A 25,359-nucleotide genomic window follows, 5' to 3' on the forward strand; every position below is an offset into this window, starting at 1 on the left:
GACCTGGGACCAGACCGCAGCGACGCACGGATGCACGCCAAGACCGTAGGATCCTACGCAGTGCCGTAGGGGACCGCACCACCACTTCCCAGCAAATTAGGGACACTGTTGCTCCTGGGGTATCGGCGAGGACCATTCGCAACCGTCTCCATGAAGCTGGGCTACGGTCCCGCACACCGTTAGGCCGTCTTCCGCTCACGCCCCAACATCGTGCAGCCCGCCTCCAGTGGTGTCGCGACAGGCGTGAATGGAGGGACGAATGGAGACGTGTCGTCCTCAGCGATGAGAGTCGCTTCTGCCTTGGTGCCAATGATGGTCGTTTGCGTGTTTGGCGCCGTGCAGGTGAGCGCCACAATCAGGACTGCATACGACTGAGGCACACAGGGCCAACACCCGGCATCATGGTGTGGGGAGCGATCTCCTACACTGGCCGTACACCTCTGGTGATCGTCGAGGGGACACTGAATAGTGCACGGTACATCCAAATCGTCATCGAACCCACCGTTCTACCATTCCTAGACCGGCAAGGGAACTTGCTGTTCCAACAGGACAATGCACGTCCGCATGTATCCCGTGCCACCCAACGTGCTCTAGAAGGTGTAAGTCAACTACCCTGGCCAGCAAGATCTTCGGATCTGTCCCCCCATTGAGCATGTTTGGGACTGGATGAAGCGTCGTCTCACGCGGTCTGCACGTCCTGCAGGAACGCTGGTCCAACTGAGGCGCCAGGTGGAAATGGCTTGGCAAGCCGTTCCACAGGACTACATCCAGCATCTCTACGATTGTCTCCATGAGAGAATAGCAGCCTGCATTGCTGCGAAAGGTGGATATACACTGTACTAGTGCCGACATTGTGCATGCTGTGTTGCCTGTGTCTATGTGCCTGTGGTTCTGTCAGTGTGATCATGTGATGTATCTGACCCCAGGAATGTGTCAATAAAGTTTCCCCTTCCTGGGACAATGAATTCACGGTGTTCTTATTTCAATTTCCAGGAGTGTATATTGTGGCATACCTAGAATCCTTACAGTTCAACTACCTAGGCATTCTGGTCCACTTTGAAACTGAATGTGGTCATTGATCTTATCAAGGTCAGGCATGACGTCATCGACGAACTTGAACTCATCATATCATCACTGTTATCAGTGAAATCATCATTCTTGTCTGTGGGAAGCCATTCTCCTTCCTCATGTCAAGCAATCATAAGCAGCACTCCGTCTTCAGGCCACAAGTGGCCCATCGGGACCATCCGACCGCCGTGTCAACCTCGACTGAGGAAGTGGAAAGGAAGGGCGTGTGGTCAGAACACCGCTCTCCCAGTAGTTACAATGGTTTTCTGTCACCGGAGCCGCTACTATTCGATCGAGTAACTACTCACTTGGCATCACGAGGCTGAGTGCACCCCGAAAAATGGCAACAGTGCATGGCGGTTGGATGGTCACCCATCCAAGTGCCGGTCATGCCCAACAGCGCTTAACTTCGGTGATCTCACGGGAACTGGTGTATCCACTGCGGCAAGGCCGTTGCTCAAGCAATCATACGGCAGTATTAAAAATGAAAGTGCTTATGAAAAATCCATGAGGCCGGAAATAGCCCAGCTGTATTACTGGAAAAAATTAAAACACCCGTCCCTTCCCCTGTCTCCAGTCAATCATAATGCAATACTTCTTATTTCCATTGCAGTAATAAAAAATCCTAGATGGCAGAAATAACCAAATTGTGTTAATGGAAAATTTAAAACCCTTATCCTCTATGCTCATCTCTTTATCTCCAGCAACTGTAGCACAATATTAAAAGTTAAAGATGATGGAAACAGACTAGTTGTGTGCTTTCTACCCCATGCCTCTTGCTCTTTGTCGCCAAACCATCAGTGTGTAGTATTAGAAAATAGTCTAATTGTACAAATGCGACTATTAAAAGACCTCTCCCCCAGTCTCCAACCAATCGTAGCACAGGTTAAACATCCAAAATTGCGCAAATAGCTCAATTGTGTTAGTGATGGTATTAAAATGATGCCTAAAATAGTGTCAAATTACGTTATTCCCGCTGTACAAATCAAGTCACTCTCCTTCCATCTCTCCCCTCCCTGTCTCCAACCAATCAAAATAACGCAAACACACCAACTGTGAGCTTTATACCCCTCCTCCATACTCTCTCCAGCCAATCGGAGCACAGTATTGAAATGTGGACCATACGTGCATTAAAAAATTGTGTGGGCCTCAGTTTTAAAAGTCAATGGAACAATCACTATTCCTATGAAAGTCACATGCCTTTGGCTTCGTATTAAAATGAAGCCAAGGTCAAACTAATCTCTTATTTAGCTCTGGTATAACGTTAAAATCATCCCAATGTCAAAGATATGCATTACATGCATAAAACACGTACATGCGGAGAGTAATCAGTTTTTGTCAGTTTTCCCAGAAATTGCAACAAATTTTCCCACTGTCTTGTCTTTTAATTGGTCACTAACTCTCATCTCACATATGTGTTTGTGCACATCTATTCTTCTATGTCTTATTATTAAATGGCATCTCTCATAATTTTTGGGAAAAAGTGTAAATGATCCCATGTCAAACTCTTTCATCATAGACATGTTTACAGTACATGTTTTGTGGATAATCAGTGCACAGCGTCACTTGCTGGTGTGAGATGGAAAGAGAGAGGTCCAGCGCAGAGAGAAGGAGAGATATATCTGCACGTCTCTGTTATCCTCATGAGATGCAGTGCAGCTGAGAGACAGTCAGACACTCTAGTGCTGTGTGGAAACAGGGAACAGAGTGAGCAGGAAGAAAAACTCAGACACAAAAAATAAGCCACATATGAAATTATCACAAATTATCTTTTCGTACAGTATTTTAACACTCAACTATTTTTGCACTGAATTGGATATTACACTAAATGTCTGAATTTTTATCGAAATTCTATAGGATTTACATGATTTAAAGTTTTACAATCAATATGTCCTACATAAAATGCAATTACAATGCATCATTAAATTTTTACCATCAATATTATGAGAAAATGAGTTAAATCAACAAACTGAAACTACCTTACATGATTAATGGATACGGTATGCATATTGGAACAAGTCGCTGATTGCAGCCATAGTACAGACCCTGGTTCGTATTCTGATCAGGTACATTTGCATAGACCATTCAGTGTCACCTGCTATATACACTGCAGCTATAACTAGGAATATTCCCAGTTTGGACTGTATAGAGATGGCGACTGCATGGAATGATTTACTCAACCGCTCTATGTAGTCGCTAAGACTGTGAACCGCTTTTTATTACAAAATAAACATTGTTACCAAGCCATGAAGAAGAATCAGCACTTCGTTCTTTAAAAATCCCTCCCATGTGCGAGAGACCTGTTGAGGAAGACAACGTGAAACACCAGGAACATTGTCGTTTCACAGGTACGTACCGAGGTGCAGCACATCCTGCCTACAGTGTAAATTATGGACATCACCATGCTGTGCCTACCGTGTTCCACAGCCTGAGCAATTACAATGAGCATTTCTTGATTACAAATACATATGAATCAGAGACAACAGTGTTGGTGAAGTAATTTCAGTAAATCCAGGCTGTGGTTGGTTGGTTGTTTGATTTGGGGGAATGGTCCAAACAGCAAGGTCCTCGGTCCCTTCGGATAAGGGAAGGGTGGGGAAGGAAATCGACCTCGTCCTATCAAAAGAATCATCCCGGCATATTCCTGAAGCGATATAGGTAAATCACGGAAAACCTAAATCAGGATGGCCGGACGCGGGTTTGAACCGTCGTCCTCCCACAAGCGAGTTCAATGTGCTAACCACTGCTTCACCTCGCTCGTTTCCTGGGCGTGTCTCTCATCTATCACCAATCAAGGAAAAAATATAAATCTTCCACAAAAAGTGTTCCAGAAATCCACCAGAAGAAGAAATGCAGCATAAATTTCAAATTCATAGATTCGCTAAATTTTCTGACGTATTCCCTCGAAGTGTGTGCAGCCTACATTAAACCAGACGACCTCAAGATAATAAGGACGTATTTTTCAGATCTACGCACCTTGTGGTCTAATGGCTGCCTCGGGATCACGGAGTCCCGCGTTCGATTCCCGGCCGGGTCCGGGATTTTCTCTGCCCTGGGACTGGGTATTTGTGTTTTCCTCAATTTCATCATCAGTCTGAGAAGTGGTGAGACTGGACGGTGAAAACATTGGGAATTTGTAAGGGCGCTGATAACCACGCAGTTCAGTGCGTTACGAATCAAATATTATCACTATCAACGTATTTTACCGATGACTGACAGTTCAATTTAGTTAACCAGAAGGGGTTTTTTCCCTTATGAATGTATAAGAAATGAATCGATTCTTATGGAAGATCGCTTGCCCTCAATGTAAAAGTTATAGAGTCCATCAACAGGTGAAATGGTAACAGAGGCTGAGTACCGAAGAATGTGCACTATATTGAACGCAGGCAGGTGCAAGACACTCGTAGAATACTCTGATTTTTATTTAAAAATTGATATGCTGCTCCTTAACGGCATCTTCAAAATCTTTCACTGTATGTTTGCTTAAGTATGTTAACAGACCATTTTATATATCAAAACTATTCGTTGATACTGAATTTGTTATAACAAATATGCTCTTACTGTAGCTAAAATGGGATTTTGACGAACAGTGCAAGAGGAAAGGGAAGGTGCACATTTAACGCAGTGACGTATTTGCCCAAAACGAATGGCACACCCGTCTTTTCCCGAAAATAAATTTTAAACAGATGAGCATTATCGAAAGCACTCGCAGTCACTTGCTGTTCAGATGATGGAACACTTGGTGCTTTCGGGTTAACAATTGTTACAGTTTCCAGAAGATTTGGAGAAAGTTCTATATTAGCTGCATTCTCCGCTGTAATCAACACGTCTTTGCTCTGACATGCAGTATCTACAAAACCTTTACCCTTCACAAGAATCACAAGTAAACAATTTGGAAACCACAGAGAATTTTCAATCATTGGATCGTGTGCGATTTTTGCCAACGTTTCAGGCCTCCACCACAAAGGAAATACATGGTTTGATTTTCGTTACCAGTGTAAAAAAAGCTATCTTTACTGAGCTTGTCTGGGCACTGCTTAATAGTTATGAGAAATCATTGAAGTACGTCAATCTTGCGTCACATGTCTTGTACTTAGGACGAGCTACCCTTTTGTTTGACACACTATGTGTTGAACTTCACGGCGGTGTTGGCTCAGGAAATCAATGTGGGCGTATTTCTGTTCCAGGCGAGGATATCTCCCACATCATGTGTTGAACTGCACAATGAGGAGATGAATCCAGCACTTCATATCCATTTATAGATAAGAATGCCCCCATACTCAGCGAAATACAGTGTGTTCCTCACTCACTGAGTTTTGTAAAGGCTTTCACTGTGAGAGCTAAACAGTCTTGTGAATAAAACAAGTAGTCACAACAGTCTTTTTTTAAAGATCTAGTGTTAACAGGTCTTACTCTTCCACTGTGTGATACTTTGTGGAGAAAATTGATATTTTTGTACAAAAAAACAATTATGTATCAATATTTTAAAAATCAACTATGTCCGTGTTAGTCTCTCTTCCACGACATATTATGCACACATTAGCGCTGTTGAGGAAGTCGAGTCAGGTGGAACGGATGGAGGCTGAAAATGTTGAGATAGATACATCTGTCGGACGTGGTGGCCGAGCGGCTCTAGGCGCTAGGCCTGGAACCGCGCGACTGCTACGGTCGCAGGTTCGAATCCTTCCTCGGGCATGGATGTATGTGATGTCCTTAGGTTAGTTAGGTTTAATTAGCTCTAAGTTCTAGGGGACTGATGACAAAAGCTGTAAAGTCCCATAGTGCTCAGAGCCATTTGAACCATTTAGATATATCTTGCAATCCCTCGAATGAACCAGCACTGTTGCTCCAAATGTGGCGGTGACACGTTTTGAACTCAATATCGGATGGCACCATCCTTTCTCCAACACTGACAGTCTTACAATGCGTAATGCACCCCATAGGCACACTGAACTGACATTCGGGAGGACGACGGTTCAAATTCGCGTCCGGCCATCCACATCTAGGTTTTCCGTGATTTCCCTAAATCGCTCCAGACAAGTGCCGAGATGGTTTCTTGGAAAGGGCACGACCGATTTCCTTCCGCATCCGAGCTTGTGCTCCGTCTCCAATGACCTCGAAGTCGACGGGCCCTTTAAACCTAATCTTCCTTCCTTCCTGCTCATCATAGACTCCTCACATTCTATAACATGGAATCTCTGTTTTGATGTATTACAGCAAGTAAATGATAAGTAAAATATATACATTCTTATTAGTAGCAGTGTTTGTTGGACTTATATCTTTCTGTGAAGACAGCGATTGCGATATCAACTCTCCAGTGGTTCACCATCAACTGAAAACTTGTTAGCAATTTTTTTCCAGCTTTTATAGTGTGGTTCCCTGATAAATCAGCAGGAATTTCCTATCTTGTGTGCTGAATCACGGACTGCACAATCACATTCCCGGAAAAGTCACTTTCCAACGTACACCAAGCGTGAGGAATGAAATAGAACTAAACAATCTAACAGACATATTTTTATATGAGACAAGAAAAACCGAGTTGAAACTTGGTAAGGCTTATCGCACTGGGCTTCTCCCTAGAATCTAGATATACAGAGGAAATGCTCATTGTAAAAAATAATCATGGTGAAACACATCAATATTTATTTGTATTATCGAGAGAGAATTTTCATTAATGCACTCATAACGAGTCATTGCAGCAGCTTGTTTGCTATCAGCAACTGTAGGCAGTACAGCATCCTTCCAAGAGATAAGATTAGGTGCATCTGTCAACCTTGCAAACTGTCATCTGGAGCCCACTTCTATTGTCTGGCTCCACACTGTTGGAGTAGTACTGGCTCTAACATTTTTAATTCTTCTGCAGAGGCCCATAATCCAGTGCATATTGTTCGATCTAAATCAACAATTATGTGGATTGTTTCTGAATGAACATTTTCTGGACGTTTCTCAACTGATGAAATATCTCCCAGGCTTTCACTCTAATATTTTCTCCAAACTTTGTAAACTTCTAGGTGATAATCGAAGCTTCACTCTTCACTGCTATTACTTTCGACTGGTTCATGTTACAGCAAAATAAACAAATAAATAAAAATATGCAGAATGTGCCCACTCCTTGCCTTTATTATGATGGCCTGAATTCTGCTAGTAAAAACTTCAAATAAGACATCTGAAAGACCCTGGGAGAAATAGCAGCCCAGTCTTCTGCAGTAGCATAACCAAGTGATGCTGGATGCCCAGTTCTGACTAATCCCAGAGAGGTTCAATCTGGCTCACGTCCACTCTCGAGGCAGGGCAGTCCATTCTAGGAATGTTATTTTCTACAAACCATAGTTTCACAGATATTGCTTTAGGATAGTGTGCATTATCATGTTGATAAAAACATTGCTTCATTCATTGTCACCGAACTGCTCCTCTACCGTATGTAATACACAATACTGAAAAACGTCTTCACATGCTTCTGTGTTTAGCAACTACTTCAGTGCAATACGACTCCTTCAGTGCAGTGATGGGACCAAGCCGTGACCATGAAAAACATCCCCACACCGTAACACCATAAACACCTCTGCACTTAACTGATGACAGATAGCGTACGCCACTCCAACTTACTCGTCGCTCTTTACACCACTGCAAAAGGTGCTTAGCAGAAATGTGTCAACCATTAAACACCATTTCTATAGCCATTTTTGAGCTGTACTATGATCTGAAGAATAAATAAAATGGGCTATATGCTTCCATTCAACAACTTGAAACGTCGCCTTAGAAAAATTATACATGACTGTGCTTAAACTGACACACAATACTTTTTAGCGCAACGCAATCTGACTTTCAATAATCCCTACAAGAGAATGGCCCTGACTAACATTAACCTGTATGTTTCACAAATCACTTACCTCACAAAAATCTTCGTTACTGGAACTACTGCAATACAGCGAGCGCCACTACTGCCAGCTAACTAAAAGATTCAAACTACGGAAGTCACTAACTACTAATAGGCACACTTAGCAAATTAAAGATTTTAATAGATAACAAACAATGTATTTACCTTTATAGACATTATATATATATATATATATATATATATATATATATATATATATATATATATATATATATATATATATCAGTTCATGACACCAATTCTTAAAAATTTCAAAACTCCGCCATCTCTCTCCCCACGTCCACCACTGCTGGCGGCTCACCTCCAACTGCACAACGCTACGCGCTGTTAGCATCCAGCTGCCGCTGCCCAACACTACAATGGCAGACAACAATGCAAACCAGCCACAGACTGCACACGGCACAGCCAGTGATTTTCATTCAGAGCGCTACGTGGCGGCGGCGTTACCAATAAAAAAACCTAAACAGCCTACTTGCAAACTATGTGACGCGAAAAGTAGGGCTTACCTTGATGCTGTGCGTAATCAATACCATGAGACAATTAATTGCGATTGTTAATTGGTCAACATCCAAACAACACTCGGCAAAGGTAGCTCACACTATGCCTCTTAAATACAGAAGACCACTGTGCTCATCACCATAGTGAATGGTATGGAGGGTAACGTTATTTTCCCAAGTAACCTAGTAGCCCTTCTTTTTTTATGACTCATGGTACATCATCTTGATGGAGTTATTCTCTCTCTTGGATTTCATGTTATTTGTACTATGTATGTCGATGTTTTCATCTGATTTGCTTCGATTATATACTTCACTTTTAATAGCAATATTTACTTTGTTTCCACAACTTCAGGCAGTACTCAACGATTCGTAAAGCTCCTCTCCAATAAAAAAAATTCGATATTGTGTGCGTTATTACCTACCGCTTTCGACGGCAGAAAGAATATTAATCGATCCACCAGTTTACTCAGGTCGAAATGTGAAGATGATTTGCGGGAGACCATATTGCAGGCATGAATGTCATCATCCTCTTCTTCTTCTCCATCATAAACCTCATCTTCTTCACCGTAATCAGTCTCTTCTTCTCCATCTACTGCTTTCATAAATACATCGCTTTTAAAGCCTTCATCTGTCTCTTTTCGGCATAACTGTCTTAATCTCTGAGAAGTGGGCTGAAGTGCATGCGTGTTGAATCGCAACTTCCTCGTATCCTTATTTTATCTAGTGCGGTCATAACGATATGCATACATTTATAACATCTGATGGAATTTACTCGTGAGATATCTTTGCCTACGAGCCTTGGTAGCCTTGAGAAATTTACAGTAACTTTTTGAAGAGCTTGTGTTGTGTAACTCATATTAGGAGTTTTAATTTTAAACAGTACATTATATGACATTACTTTTCACTGATATCATGCATTGTTAATTCTTAAATAATCCCTATCAGCATCTACCGGTAAACTGCGTCAACTACACTCTTACTGTTGGTTCAAATCTAATGTTATATACAATATCACACATTTTGTCTGTTGGTCCATTACCATCTTCCACATTGTATTCATCATTTTCTTCTTTTTCTCATCGTTCGAAATCTCTGCTTTCTACTTTCATAAATACTTTCTTTGTCTTCATCTTCTTTCCAAATAAACGTCTCGGCTGAGAAACGGATTTTAATACATTTTCCAGTATAACATCAAGAGCTTCAGCGTGTCTTCTTTGTTCCAGTGCCGGTTTGCAGTGGATATTTCCTCAATATTTACACACCTGATTCTTAAGACTACTTTTCCATCCAACCGAATTGAGGGACATGTTGACAAATACAGTGCTCAGCAGAAACTGAACCAGTTACATGTAAACGTTTAAATCTATATCACTCGTCACAGCATTAGGCGTTAGATCTTGCTGGGTCTTACAGAGTACTCTAACACCAGATGGTTATTAGCTACTGGAGAGGGAAATTTGTACCCATCTGTAATAAATTATATGATTGTGGCCCAGAGGCATTAAGTGTTAAGCCGTAGTCCCTGTGCAATATATTACAAAGTTGTTTCCTGGAGGCATAATATGCTATGATTTATGCATTGGGTATTAGGAGTTATGTGTTTGGTGTTAGTGAATCTTAATAAGTATTCTAGTACCAGTTGGATGGTAGTTACTGGAAGGGTAGAATGAACTCCCTCTGTAATATGTTACAATGTTTTTGTCCAGAGGTGTAATGCATTATGTGTTAGCCATTAAGCATCACCCATTACTGGGTCTTAAATAGTATTCTAAAACCACACAGATTTCAATCACTGGAGGGGCAAACTCTACATTATAATATTGTTATAATATTGTTATGCATTAGCCATCAGGTCTTAGGCATTAAGTGTTAGCATCGTAATACCGTCTCTCTCTCTCTCTCTCTCTCTCTCTCTCTCTCTCTCTCTCTCTCTCTCTCTCTCTGTGTGTGTGTGTGTGTGTGTGTGTGTGTGTGTGTTTGTATATGCGTATTTGTGGTACTGCCTTCCGTCACGTCCCGTTAAAACTACAGTCTTCTAACGCATATATACACTCAGCTAAAATATAGCACTTATATACACAACCTGTCTGTGTTCTCGCCTCGTAGTTGTTAGCTATACATTCAGTTAAAACTGTAAATTGACAGAACATTGTTTACAAACTTTCCATGGTCATGACTGGAAAATGTACGTATACATTGGCCACCTTTTGTGTGTTGTTATTACTGCAAAATGACAGCATTGTCACATATGGTCAGTGATTAGTGATGGTCAGTGATCAGTGATGGTCAGTGATCAACAACCATTATGCATTATCATTAGGTGTTATGAGTTATTTGTTATGCATTTGGTGTTTTCTATTAGGCATTAACCATCAATCATTAGGCATTTGGAGTTAGGCATTAGGCATTACACGTTACTGGTTGGAAACCTAGGAGTAATGGTGGCTCCATTCAAAGGGGGAATGGTGCCCATCTAAAGGGGGAACGGTAGCCATCCTGTGAGAAAGAGAGAATGATTACTTTGTGTGAGAGAGATCACTACAGAGAGGAATGATTGCTTTGAATGGGAGAGGTGTTTCAGTAGCACAGTATTTGATGTATAAAATACAGAGGTACATTTGTGCATACGTATGTAATGCTTATCTTTTACACTGGAGTCAATTTAATGTTAAGCCAGAGGTATGTCTAGGTAGGTAAATAGTACATAATTTTGATCCTGGCTTCACTTTAATATAATGGCAGAGGTATGTGACTTTCATGGAAATAGTGGATACAGCTTTGACTTTTAAAACTAAGGGTTACATACTTTTTTTAATTGCATATCTATAGCATCATTTTAATACCATGCTATGATCGATTGGAAAGAGGAGGAAGGAGGGATACATAGCACACAATAGGTCTGTTTCCATCATCTGGACTGTTTGGAGACAAGGAAGATGTATGTAAATGATGAGTACACTGGAAATAATGTAACTTGACATCATTTTTACACACCATTTAAATACTACTCTCTGACTGATTGGAATTTTAAATTTAGCACTAATAAAATTGTGCTAACTGCGCAGTATTGGATGTTCGATACTGCGCTATAATAGACTGGAGATAGGGGAAGAGACTAGGGCTTCAATTTCTCATTTATACAATTGGTCTATTTTCTAATGCTACACACTGATTGATTGGAGATAGAGAGGAAGGGGTGAGGGGTATAAAGCACCCAACTGGTCTGTTTCCATAATCTTGGACTGTTAATACTGTGCTAGGACTAGTTGGTGATGAAGAGGGGAGAGGAGGTGGAGAGTGTTTTTAATTTTCTTTTAACACAAACAGACTGTTTCCACCATCTTAATTTTTCATTGGCTTTTTCATTTTTAATACTGCACTATAATTTGATTGAAGATAAAGAGGGGGCATGTCTCCCTCTGTTAATGATCATGATGTCACATGCACGACCTTCAGACTGACCTCAAAAAGGTCAGTTATCGCAATTAAGGTCGAAGTCGGCCAGCATGGCCAGGTAGTATTCTAGCTGTAAACAACAGATGTGAATTCGACCAGTCAGTTATGGGAAGGTATTTCTAACTGGTGGATGTGGGGCTGTGGTATGTCAATATTGTTGTGTCAGAAATCACAATGGAACAATGAAATGTACATTTCTAAATCAAGTTTTCAAGGCATTCTCTAGAAAGGTTTGAAGGAGGCAAAGCTGTGTGCAAAGTCTGTCTGGCACACCTTGATTGCAAACCAAAAACAACTATGAGTGGTTGCCTGCTGCAGTTTGACTGAAACGAAAAACCTGGACAATTCTTTTATGGAAAACGACATTACCGGTGAAGAGACATGGTACTATCAAGATAAACTTATTGTAAAAAGGATAAAGTGCAGAAATTCACGTGAAGAGTCAACACTTTGATGATGTAACCAGTGTATACGACCCACGAGTTGAACATCACAAAGAAGAATTTTTCTCACAGTTTCACATGGTTTTATGAACGTTCTTTGTGTTGTTCTGAAGTGGTGAGTAAATGTGGGGAAGGGAATAACTATGTAGAACACCTGAAGTGTTAAATCTGTTCTCTATTTTTTTTTTTTTGTTAATCCAGTCTCGAAACTTTTTATACTGACGGGTAGATCTTGTGTGAGCACCACCAAGAGAAAATAGGAGTAATCAGGGTTCGTAATGGGGCATATAGACGTCGTCTTTCCCCTCTCTCCACTTCAAAGTGGAACAGGAAATGTAATGACTAACAGTGGTAAAACGTTCCATCCGTCATGCACGGTATGGTAACTAGCAGTGTAGGTTTGGTGGTATAGAAGTTGCATATGCTGTCTCCATGGTAATGGAGTTGAAGAGGTCAGAGGAAAAAAGTGCTAACCCACAAAAACATGTTTTTAGGTCCTCCATGTTATATGCATGATTTAATTCGAAGACAAGAAAGTAAATAGAATGATTCATTTATCAAGGTTGTTCAGAAACAGTCTGGTAAACTTGTAGGGTGATGTAGGTTACGTTGTGCTAAGACGTAATTGTTAAGAAAACAATTCGATACGTTGTGCCATTTCCAGGTTAATTAGGAGTGAAGTTAGCCAATTAGGCCATTTACTGGTTAATTAGGATTGAAGTTAGCCAATTAGGCCATTGTGCATGCAAATTCAAGTGGCGAGCCAGAGATGGTGTTGCCAAACACTTTCGTCGTTTTGTTTCCTAACATCGAACGGAAGAGCAATTACAACAATAAAAATGGGTTATGAGACGGTAGTAAGGATTGCGCCAGATCCAAAGGCTGAGCAATCTCGTACTCTACCTTCTACGCTGTGAGAAGAACTGACACAAATCGTACCTGGCGGGCGACTTGAATTTGCGCCCGCAATGGCCAGATTCTTTAACTTCAATGCTATTCAACTCTGACTCAGAAAAAATATCGAATCTTTTTCTTAGCAATTATTTCTCAACATAACGTACCCTGCAACATTCTCATAAGGTTTTCAGAGTGTTTCTGGCAACCCTGTGTAGAAGACAGTTCTTTCTAGCGGTGCATTTGGAATTGAATGTTATTAGCTTGTGGTGTATTCGAATATATCATAGATAACATGATAAGATTATCTCTTATTTAACTGAGAGTTAGCACTTTCTTCTGCCGACCTCTTCAGTTTTAACAAGCAGTATACATGTACCTTCTAAATCTTCGTAAAATAACAGAAATATCATTATGGTTTGAGGGGGGCAATGCACAAATGGTTTAATTCATACTTAATTGGAAGAATGCAGAAAGTTGAAATAAGTGGTTCATGTAATGTTAATACAACAGTTGATTCCTCAAACTGGGGGGGGGGGGGGCTATCAGGCACGGGGTCCCACAGGGTTCGGTCTTAGGTCCTTTACTGTTCTTGATATACATTAATGATTTACCATTCCATATTGATGAGGATGCAAAGTTAGTTCTTTCTGCTGATGATACAAGTATAGTAATAACATCCAAAAACCAAGAACTAAGTGATGTAATGGTAAATGATGTTTTTCACAAAAGTATTAAGTGGTTCTCAGCAAACGGACTCTCTTTAAATTTTGATAAAACACAGTATATACAGTTCCGTACAGTAATTGGCACAACTCCAGTAATAGATATAGACTTTGAACAGAAGTCTGTAGCTAAGGTAGAATTTTCAAAATTTTTAGGTGTGTCCATTGATGAGAGGTTAAACTGGAAGCAACACATTGATGGTCTGCTGAAACGTCTGAGTTCGGCTACGTATGCTATTAGGGTTATTGCAAATTTTGGTGATAAGAATCTCAGTAAATTAGCTTACTATGCCTACTTTCATTCACTGCTTTCGTATGGTATCATATTCTGGGGTAATTCATCGTTGAGTAGAAAAGTATTCATTGCTCAAAAACGTGTAATCAGAATAATTGCTGGAGCCCACACACCGTCATCTTGCAGACATCTATTTAAGGATCTAGGGATCCTCACAGTAACCTCACAGTATATATATTCACTTATGAAATTTGTTGTTAATAATCCAGCCCAGTTCAAAAGTAATAGCAGTGTGCATAGCTATAACACCAGGAGAAAGGATGATCTTCACTTTGCAGGGTTAAATCTGAATTTGGCACAGAAGGGGGTAAATTATGCTGCCACAAAAGTCTTTGGTCACCTACCAAACAGCATCAAAAGCCTGACAGATAGTCAACCAACATTTAAAAATAAATTAAAAGAATTTCTAGATGACAACTCCTTCTACTCATTGGCTGAATTTTTAGATATAAATTAAGGGAGGGAAAAAAACTAACTTAAGCATTAGTGTCATGCAATATTTTGTTTAATGTAATATCTTGTACATACATCTTTCATTAACCTGACACGTTCCACATCATTACGAAGTGTCGTATTCATGATCTATGGAACAAGTATTAATCTAATCTAATCTATTAATCTAATCTAATCTAATCTGAAGGATAGTTCAAGTTCTTCAATAGAGACATTTTCTTCAATAGTTTTGTAACTAATGACAACTGATGCCCTATAGTTAAACGCTCTCGATTATTGGGTCTCTGGCCCTCTTTGTGACAGCTGCTATCACTGTGACCTGTGTTGGAGAACATTCTCAAACCCACATGAGCAACTACAGATTGCCGCAACTATGCTAAAATTTACAGTCCTGTGACTAGTGATCAATCAGACTCCATCTCTGGTGCAAGTAGTTGCTCTCGTTGCGACTGACTGATGAATGTTGTAGGTTTCTAAGACAAGCGTAACTCCCAGGTGCAGCAGTTCCTACACTGTTTGAGGTTTATGTTCTCAGCATGCGTTAAGTGGATATGTGTGTCGTTTAGATTGAGTGCAATGAAGTGACGGCTTTTCGAACACTGAGAGATTCTGAAGGATGTATGGATGGATGAATTTAAAACTGTAGAGCGCTAAACAGCGTGATGATCAGCGTTCTTTCACAACGTCGTAGTAGTGGTGGGATTTTGTAGGACGCAGGAGGAAAGACTGTTGAGGGGATGGAAGGAATTCCTTGGAAGGGCACCAGATTATATTAACAGCATCTTAATTTTCCAGCTGAGTTCAAATTTGTATTTCTTTAGACAGACATAGCTTTTTTCGGAAGCTAGAAGAGACTGCAAGCTCATTTCTACAAAGTGAGGTAAAGCAATGGTTAAACTGATGTAGATGTCTGAAGTAGAAGGGACATTTAAATTTCAAGCAGTGTATCCTAATACAGGCATTTCAACTGTCCCAAAATAACGTAAGGAAAGTGATCGCTCGGTTACTTTCCTCCATTCTTGTTTAATTGATGTAGCGCTCCAATTTTACAACATCAGTATACCCAGACGTTAATTTAAAAACTCAAATCCTAATTTATAGAAAATAGTGATGTAGGAACAGTTCAAGCTATCGTTATTAACGCAACTTTTCCTGTGTTTAAGAAAATTCTTGTCAGATTTTTCGTGAGAACCATAAATTCAGGTCTTACTTTACGGACCTCCAACAAGCTAAACGTGAAGCAGGGGCGCAATTTTGTCTTTATTGTAACAAATGGTTGGAATTCCGTCGTAAGTTGTATTAAGAAGTATCCTTTATTTATTGGTGGTGACTAGTTTCGGACGTTGAGTATATTCTCACATTAAACTATAAAAACAAAGATACAACATATGTTATAATAATTACACCAACGATGCACGAATGTTGGCAGTAGTTTCTGTTAAAACAGGTAACATGAAATATAGTTTAACATACAACAGGCCAGTTACAGTGAACATTACGAAGAGAAATGCTTCTGGAATACACCATCAGTTACCAAGTGACAGCGCCAGAGACCGCTATTAGCGGTGTGCACAAAGGACGAGAATATTTATTATCTAATCCAAAACTACTAATTTTGTAATGCGAACATTGTAAATTACACAATGACAAAATAAAATGAATTTTAATTATCAGTTAGTTGCAATCGGCCCAACCTTTGCTAAAGTAATAACAGACTGTGAAGCATAGTGCCACATACGCCGATATTCGCAAGTACATAGCTGGGTTACAATACAAATCGCCAACAGGTGAAACAAATTTCACAGATATATTATATGAATAAATAAAAAATAATAAAGTATCTTCATAGTATTCACAAAGGCCATGTGGCATTACAGGCGACGTAACATCTAGTCATAGTAAAATTTGTAAGAACTTATTCCATAGTTACACATAGCATATTTCTTGTCACATCTTGTCATCTACTACAGGAATTATTATGAAATAAAATACATTTATAGAATAGTGAGAATATCTGTAGACTACCCGAGAATGGCCTTATATCGTTGTCCGAGATGAAACATGTAAATAAATTACACAGTTTGAACATGTCTCATTAATTACAGATAATAAAATTTTTGAAAGTCTCCTTGGGTTTGCTAACAGATCGTAAAATCAACTTGATTCAATATTTCGGCCATCCAACTGTTTGTCATCTTCAGGAGAACGCTGCTGCTGCTGATGAGTCCCGCTGAAAACTAATGCCAAGGCTGTTTTTTTTTCCTTTGTTGTGATTTCATTCCCCTGCCCCATGGGGAGGGGAGGCTGGCAGCGGCACAATCCGCCGCTCTTCATCTGAGTGACGGTACAGTTAATAAAAGGAGGAAAGTCTATATATAAAAGGCGATAAAAAGGGGGACACAAGAAGAGAATAAGTGGAGACAATGAGGGTTAAAATATACACTGACACAGAGATGTTCATTGTGGGACAGTTAAAAAAGTGACATGAAGATAAAAAGCACAGTTGACGATTTGTGGATCACATAAAATACACCGACATCACACGCACAAGTTAAAATTTGCCCATAGTATAAAACATTCGAGAATGAAGACACTTTAAAACCACTGTGAGAGACGGAGTACACACAACAAAGAATAAAAACTGCCGGGAGTGACCTGCCAAGGGAGAGGAGGCCTGAGAGGAGGGAAAAAGAAGGGAGAGGAAGGTGCACCAAGGGAGGGGACAGGAGGAGGTGGGACGAAAAGAAGAGCGGGTCGGGGGTGCACCAAGGGGCAGGAGATGGGCAGCATGCAAGATGCAAAAAAGTTTCCAAATCAATTTCCAATAGCTGACAAATTTTCTTTATGAAAAGGAGATTGCAAGGTATGACGTTAATAACTTCCCAATAATAAGATTTTAAACTTGGTATATATATAAAAGACAACAATTTAAAAAAAACTCTTTTAAACAGCTGGCAACTTTCTCTATGTAAAGGATATTGCAAGGTATGACGTTAAAAACAAGATTTTAAAATTATATATATATATATATATATATATATATATATATATATATATATATATATATATATATATATATATATATATATAATTTTAAAATTATATATATAAGAGAACAATTCCTCAAAAGACCTTCAAGTAGCTAGTTTGTACAAAAAATAAAAATAGTTGTCTCTTGCCATTTAAATAACTTATATTACACCTGTCAGTTCTTACAAGATAAATGTGAATAAGCCAGCACACAACAAACCTTCACATTAAAGGCAATTCCAAAAAAAAAAAATCCTTAGCTCAGTTAGGGAGTGACACGTGTAAAGAGGCCCAAATCACAATAGGAAGAATAGTTATTGGTGGTCTACAGGGCCACAGCAGATCAGCCCCAAATCTTCCATCACAAGCCACCACCTCCCTGAGTTACCCAAAACCAGAAGATGTAGCAAGGGCGGTGCCTGCACAGACTCCGACCCACAGAGACACGCGACACCGACCCTAAGTCACCCAATCGATGTGTGAATGTAATGGCCTGACCAAGAAGCAATTACCACATTCCCATGGTCAGGCAAATGAAAACTGTGGTGGGAAGCCCCAACAAAACCACTGGTGAAGAAACTCATGCACTTCACTAGAACTTGAAAAACTCCTTTGTTGCATAAAAACAGAACTCAACTTCTCACACCCTACCACAGCGCCGGGAAAATGTTGCACTTCCTTATGCTCGTCAGAGCCAACCGCTGCCAGTGGTTTCAATGGTCGATAAGAAGACACACGGTCCCATGCGCTGATCTCCTGCACCACAGCTTCAAAGTTTCATAAGCCACGAACATGCGGGTAAGGCAGACTTAGCCCCTGACAGCCAAAAGGTCGGCTAAAGCACGTGGCCAGCAGTTGACGACCCCCAACAACAGGGCCCCGCTCCCGTCACCACTTCTCTCGGTCACAGCCCAGTACGTACTCCTCGATCGTCACGCGACCGTACACATGCTCCACCTCTCCGCCAGAGGGCGGTAGCGATCCAAACAGCGCGCCAAAACGAAAGCGCCACTGCAAACACTAGACGCGAAGCGAAAGCACCTCGCCTGGAGCGCTTTTCGAAGAGCCGGACACAACTACAGCTCAAACTGGTCAAGGTGGGTTTGAAGGCTACATTGGGACAATTGAAGGGTAGTGTAAAGGACCAGAAAGGCGGTGTCATCAGCAAATTGGAGGAAGTGAACAGGCTGGGGAGATTTGGGCAAATCTTCAGTATACAGGAGATAGAGAAGAGGGGGAAGGGTGGAGCCTTGGGCATGCCAGGGGTGGGATAGAAAGAATGGGATTTGGTATTGTGGATAGTGACATAGGAAGGACGACAGGTGAGGAAGGAAGCAACAAGATGGACGAAATTGATGGGAAGAGCGTAGGTCTGGTGTTGAAAGAGGAGCCCAGGATGCCACGGTAAAAGTCGAGGGAAACAAAGATAGTGGAGCAACGGGAGTTAAGTTGGAGGGAAAGAAGATTGGTAATGTTGAGGAGCTGGTCATCAGCTAAGAAGGAGGGCCGGAAGCTACACTGATTAAGGGGAAGGAAGTGGTGCTGGTTAATATGGTGATGAATACGGCAGGAGAGGATGGACTCAAAGAGGTTACTGAACACAGAGGTGAGGCAGATGGGACGATGGAAAGAGGTGGCAAAGGGGGGTTTGTTGGGTTTAGGGAACAGCAGGACATGGGCAGATTTAAACAGGTCAGGGTAAAAGCCAGTGGAGAGGAGGACATTATACAGTCTAGCAAGGGCAGCCAGGAAGGAGGGGGCGGGGGACTCGTTGAGGAGGCAGTAAGTGACACCGTTGTGACTAGGAGTGGTGTTGGGTTTGGAGTGGAGGATGAATTTGATGTCATGTGTGATAGTGGAAGTGTTTATGTCTGGGGGCCCAAGTACCGGAAACTGGGGTCGAGTGGCGGCGCAGGTGCATTGAAGGACTGTGGGGAAGAAGGAGTAATCAAAATGGGGATCATCAGGAATGGAGAAGACCTCAGAGAGGTGGGATGCAAAATGGTTAGCCTTACTGAGGTTGTCAGAGAAGGGGTGGTTGACATGGAGAAGAGGGTAATGCGGGGCAGGAGTGCTACGACTAAGGAGGTGGAAAGTAGACCAGTACTTTGAGGAGTTGACAGGGAGGGTGGAGTTAGCGTGAGTACATGTCTGGCACCAGTCCCAGCGTTTCTTTGCCATGTGGAGGTTTCGGATGTGTCGTAATTGCCGGTGGTGGAGGAGTGTATCCGGATCATGGGTGCGTAGGAAGGAGCGGTAAAGCCAGCAGGATCACGGAGAAGAAGGACTGATTGTGGAGGAAGAGTAGGATGGTGAGGGTGGATGAATTTGGTAGGAACGTGGACCTCCACAGCATCAGTGATGGTCTTCTGGAGGAAGAAAGAGGCGTGGATGACGTCAGCGGGATGGTGAAAAGTTTGGGGGTGGCTTTCGACCTGTGAGGCAATGGTTTTTCGGTGGACATCTCAGCTGGCGCGGTGGTAGTCATGGACGGACTTCGGAGGAGCAGCAGGGCAGAGGAGTGGGGGGGAGGGGGGGCAAGGCTACAAATCGTTGTCCTCTTTAGGGCTCCGTACCGTAAAAAGCGCATGCACCGCCCCATCACAGCTGCTGCCCTCGAAAACTAGGCAGGTGGCTCCGCCCTTAGTAGAACACCGGCGGAAACGATATTTTGCACTCAAAGACTATTTGTAAACACATGTTGGATAATACAGGGTTTCACGTCTTGCTAGGAAGAAGGTAATTGTCCATATTAACAAAACTGTCTACCAAACTAATTTCAGTTGCGTCTATATAAGCACTGTTCCAAAACCGAAAGTGTTGGCAACTATCAAAGTTTCGTCAAATTTCATCCTGTGTCCCTCGATCAAGGCGATTTTTCCGGCTATTGTAGCGACGCTCCACACACTTGTCCTGAACTGTGTAAATCGAACGACCGATGTAAGCCTTCCCAGACTGAAACGGAATATTATATCTGTCAGGCTTCCTAAGCCCCAAATCATCTTTCACAGAGCCGAGTAATGCCCTAATCTTGGAAGGTGGACGGAACACACTCTTAATATTAAATCCCCGCAAACTTCTTCCTGTCTTAAACTATATACCCACAGCATAAGAAATAAAGAACACAGAGGTATACCGCTTTTCATGGACCTCCGGGGATGGTTCATGATACATAGCCCAATGAATCTGCTTCTCGGAGTACCTATTTCCTTGCAATAGCCACCAAATGTGCACGTTCTTGGATGAACCTGTTCACGTCGGAAATTGCATATTCTCTGCGTACCAGAGTCCTAAGGACACCACTGCCTTGGTATTGTGGATGGAAACTCTCAGCAGGCAGATGCCAATCAGTGTGTGTCAGCTTTCGGTGAGCAGCATGTCCCAGAGTACCATATTGCTTCTTTGTGAACCTTGACGTCCGAAAACTGAAGCATCCCGTCACTTTCAAACTCCATGGGAAATTCAGAGCTGGGATGAAGACAGTTAAAGTGCTCCAAAAATCTGTTGAGAACATCACGCCCATGTCCCAAGACGAGAAAGGTATCTTCTACGCACTTCCAGAAGCGCGTTGGTTACAAAGCTACAGTCCTCAGTGGCTTATTCTCGACGTCCTCCATAAATAAACTGGCGAATATGGACTACCCGTAGATACTAATTCATTCTGTTCAAAAACGTTGCCATTAAATGAAAAATACGTGGATGTCAGCACATGACAACAAAGCTTTACCAACTCTTCAGCCAGTTTTTCGCTGATCAAACTCTGAGACTCTTCCAGAGGGACTCGTATAAATAAAGATACAAGTCACAAATAATAAAACTGCTTATGAAGAGGCAGAATAGGCGTGGTATAGCAATCCATGACGTAGTGGACCTTCACATCTGTGAACATGACACGCCCACACCTACAAAACTCTCGTGATATGACATCTGGAAACCATAACGCAAAATCTGTTCATTCGTTTACCATTACTCCTCCCGCGAACCACCTGCATGAGAGATCTTACTTTTATAGGTTTCTAGATCTTCTAAAATATCACTCTACGAGCCGTTAGTAGTGACTTTTAGTACTTCCGCTACCTGCTGTATGCTACCTGTTCTTCATTACGCAAACGCAGGCCAAACGGCGTCCTGTGTTTTCCTCCTGTGTGTTGTTCGCATATGGTCAAGAATGATTTGCTAGTCTGGTCAACGTAAATCTATCACAACATTAGCAGTTTAGCTAACACAGGGTGTTTCTCCTGCGGGTAGCCAGGCACGTTTTCTTCGGTGTTTTACCGGATACTGGCAATTTCGTTTTTTGCTGTGTGTAGCTGGAGTCAGTTCAGAAAAATACTGCTCATCACTATTTCCTGCGTCGCCTAGTGTCAACGGAAAACGTTGATTTGTTTCTCGTTACAAACAAAATGATCTTTAAAGTGGAATTTAACGAGCCCATTCGATAGGACGGTCCCAAATTAGTCTAGTTCGATATTCTGTTTATCGGTATGTATCAACAGGGACAGCAAAAGACGAAGATTAACCAGTACTCTAGCAGCGGCTGCGTTAGGCTATTGCATGGCCATAGTAGATAGTGCGCGGCATGGCGGCACGAGGTGCAGTTTCTGAGGCCGCTATCTTTTAACCAAGGTTTAAGCTGTAAATAATTTGAAAATTTAATTTCTGTTATATAACATTTATAGTTACAACTTATAAGTGATGTTTAAATATTCCTTGTACTGAATAAAGCCAGCAGTATTTTATTTTTGTATCAAGCAAAATTCACATACTTTTGAGAAGCTTTTTCAATACTACACAAAACGAACGGTTAGAGAACTGAATTTTACGTTCTGAAAAAATATGGAATCTCAGTAAAAATCAAATTTTCACTTAAAACTAATTTCCGGCGTTTAAACTTGTATATAAAAACTGAAGTGGATAGCCGGAAAAAGAAAGGCTGCAAAATTAATATTCAGTACTGAGATCTACATCTTTCTTTACCACCACTCAGAACACATTTAATTTTAACTAACACTAAGTATTTTGTTGGAGAAATAGAAAGGCCCTTATTACCATTGTCCTGAAGTTCTAAGCTTGCAGAATTGTGATCATTAGCTGTTGAAAAATGGTTGTCCTCTTCCTCTACTTCTTGTTCTATATCATTGACATCATTCTCCATCCACTGACTAAAAATTTTATCGAACTTAGAGTGTATAAAATTGTCATATTCTAGGTAACACATATTGTACTGAACTGCCGAACGCAGATGCGTAGTTCACGAAGTGCGGTCTAGGAGACCCCATCACATGTCAACAACATATGTCTACATCTAAATCTACATCCATACTCCGCAAGCCACCTGACGGTGTGTGGCGGAGGGTACTTTGAGTACCTCTATCGGTTCTCCCTTCTATTCCAGTCTCGTATTGTTCGTAGAAAGAAAGATTGTCGGTATGCCTCTGTGTGGGCTCTAATCTCTCTGATTTTATCCTCATGGTCTCTTCGCGAGATATACGTAGGAGGGAGCAATATATTGCTTGACTCCTCGGTGAAGGTATGTTCTCGAAACTTCAACAAAAGCCCGTACCGAGCTACTGAGCCTCTCTCCTGCAGTCTTCCACTGGAGTTTATCTACCATTTCCTTAACGCTTTCGCGATTACTAAATGATCCTGTAACGAAGCGCGCTGCTCTATCTGGTACGGATCCCACACTGGTGAGCAATAATCAAGCAAGTGTACTGTAACCTACTTCCTTTGTTTTCGGATTGCATTTCCTTAGGATTCTTCCAACGAATCTTAGTCTGGCATCCGCTTTATCGACGATCAACTTTATATGATCATTCCATTTTAAATCACTCCTAATACCTTCTTCTGTAGTGGTCAATCCAAGGATTGGTTTGCAACAATTACAATGGCAGCTTGTCTCCATTCTGTGCGTCTTTCAGCTTTTCTCTTCATTTCTTTATAGGTGTTACATCCCACATCTTTCACGATTTGAACCATGTACCTCAGTTGTGGTCTTCCTCTGGGTCTTTTTCCCTCGACATATACCTCTATGATTGTGTTCAGGAGTCCTTTATGTTTTAATAGATGGCCTGTAAATTGCACTCTTCTTTTAACAATGAAACTCCAGAATCTTCTCTTCTCACCTGCTCTTTCCAGAACCACTTAGTTTGTGACCTTGTCGATACATTTTATTTGAGCGTGCGTCTGTAGCACCACATTTCAAAAGAATTTAGCTTCTTCCTCTGTCCCGAGAGTCCATGTGTCACACCCATAGCATGCCACACTCCTAATACCTACTCCCAGATAATTCACAGAATTAACTGCTTCCAGTTGTTGACATGCTATACTGTAGCTAAATGATAAAGGATCTTTCTTTCTATGTATTCGCAGCACATTACACATTACACATATCAACAACAATCAAATAAGGCGATAACGCAACTGACGATAATAACTTGTAGGGTTGCTGATTACAACAGAGTAGGTGGTGTACAAAAACGTTACGCTATAATTGATCTACGAGAGCGACTTGAAATATTCTGGCTCGGTCTGAGAGACCACACTTCGTGAGTTAAGGGTACATGACTGTAAAATAACAGATACTACAGTACGCTCGCGACAACATTCCGCAGCATTTAGCATTTTACTAAACCCACTTTGCATCATAGAGAATTGATAGCTCCATTGATGTACACAAGGAGAAAACACACTTCAGATACCCTCTGGTGACAACAGGATGCACTCAATATTTTAGAGCTAGGTTTTAATATAATTACGAATTTTTACAAGATGTGACATGTACAGGGTGTTACAAAGAGTTACGGCCAAACTTTCAGGAAACATTCCTCACACACAAAGAAAGAAAATATGTTACGTGGACATGTGTTCGGAAACGCTTACTTTCCATGTTACAGCTCATTTTATTACTTCTCTTCAAATCACATTAATCATGGAATGGAAACACACAGAAACAGAACGTACCAGCGTGACTTCAAACACTTTGTTACAGGATATGTTCAAAATGTCCTCCGTTAGTGAGGATACGTGCATCCACCCTCCGTCGCATGGAATCCCTGATGCGCTGATACAGCCCTGGAGAATGGCGTATTGTACCACAGCCGTCCACAATACGAGCACGAAGAGTCTCTATATTTGGTACCGGGGTTGCGTAGACAAGAGCTTTCAAATGCCCCCATAAATGAAAGTCAAGAGGGTTGACGTCAGGAGAGAGTGGAGGCCGTGGAATTGGTTCGTCTCTACCAATCCATCGGTCACCGAATCAGTTGTTGAGAAGAGTACGAACACTTCCACTGAAATGTGCAGGAGCTCCATCGTGCATGAACCACATGTTGTATAGTACTTGTAAAGGCACATGTTCTAGCAGCATGGATAGAGTATCCCGTATGAAATCAAGATAACGTGATCCATTGAGCGTAGGTGGAAGAACATGGGGCCCAATCAAGACATCACCAACAATGCCTGCCCAAACGTTCACGGAAAATCTGTGTTGATGACGTGATTGCATAATTGCGTGCGGATCCTCGTCAGCCCACACATGTTGATTGTGAAAATTTACCATTTGATCACGTTGGGATGAAGCCTCATTCTTAAAGAGAAG

Source organism: Schistocerca gregaria, chromosome X, assembly GCF_023897955.1.
Source record: "Schistocerca gregaria isolate iqSchGreg1 chromosome X, iqSchGreg1.2, whole genome shotgun sequence".
NCBI classification, from domain to species: domain Eukaryota; kingdom Metazoa; phylum Arthropoda; class Insecta; order Orthoptera; family Acrididae; genus Schistocerca; species Schistocerca gregaria.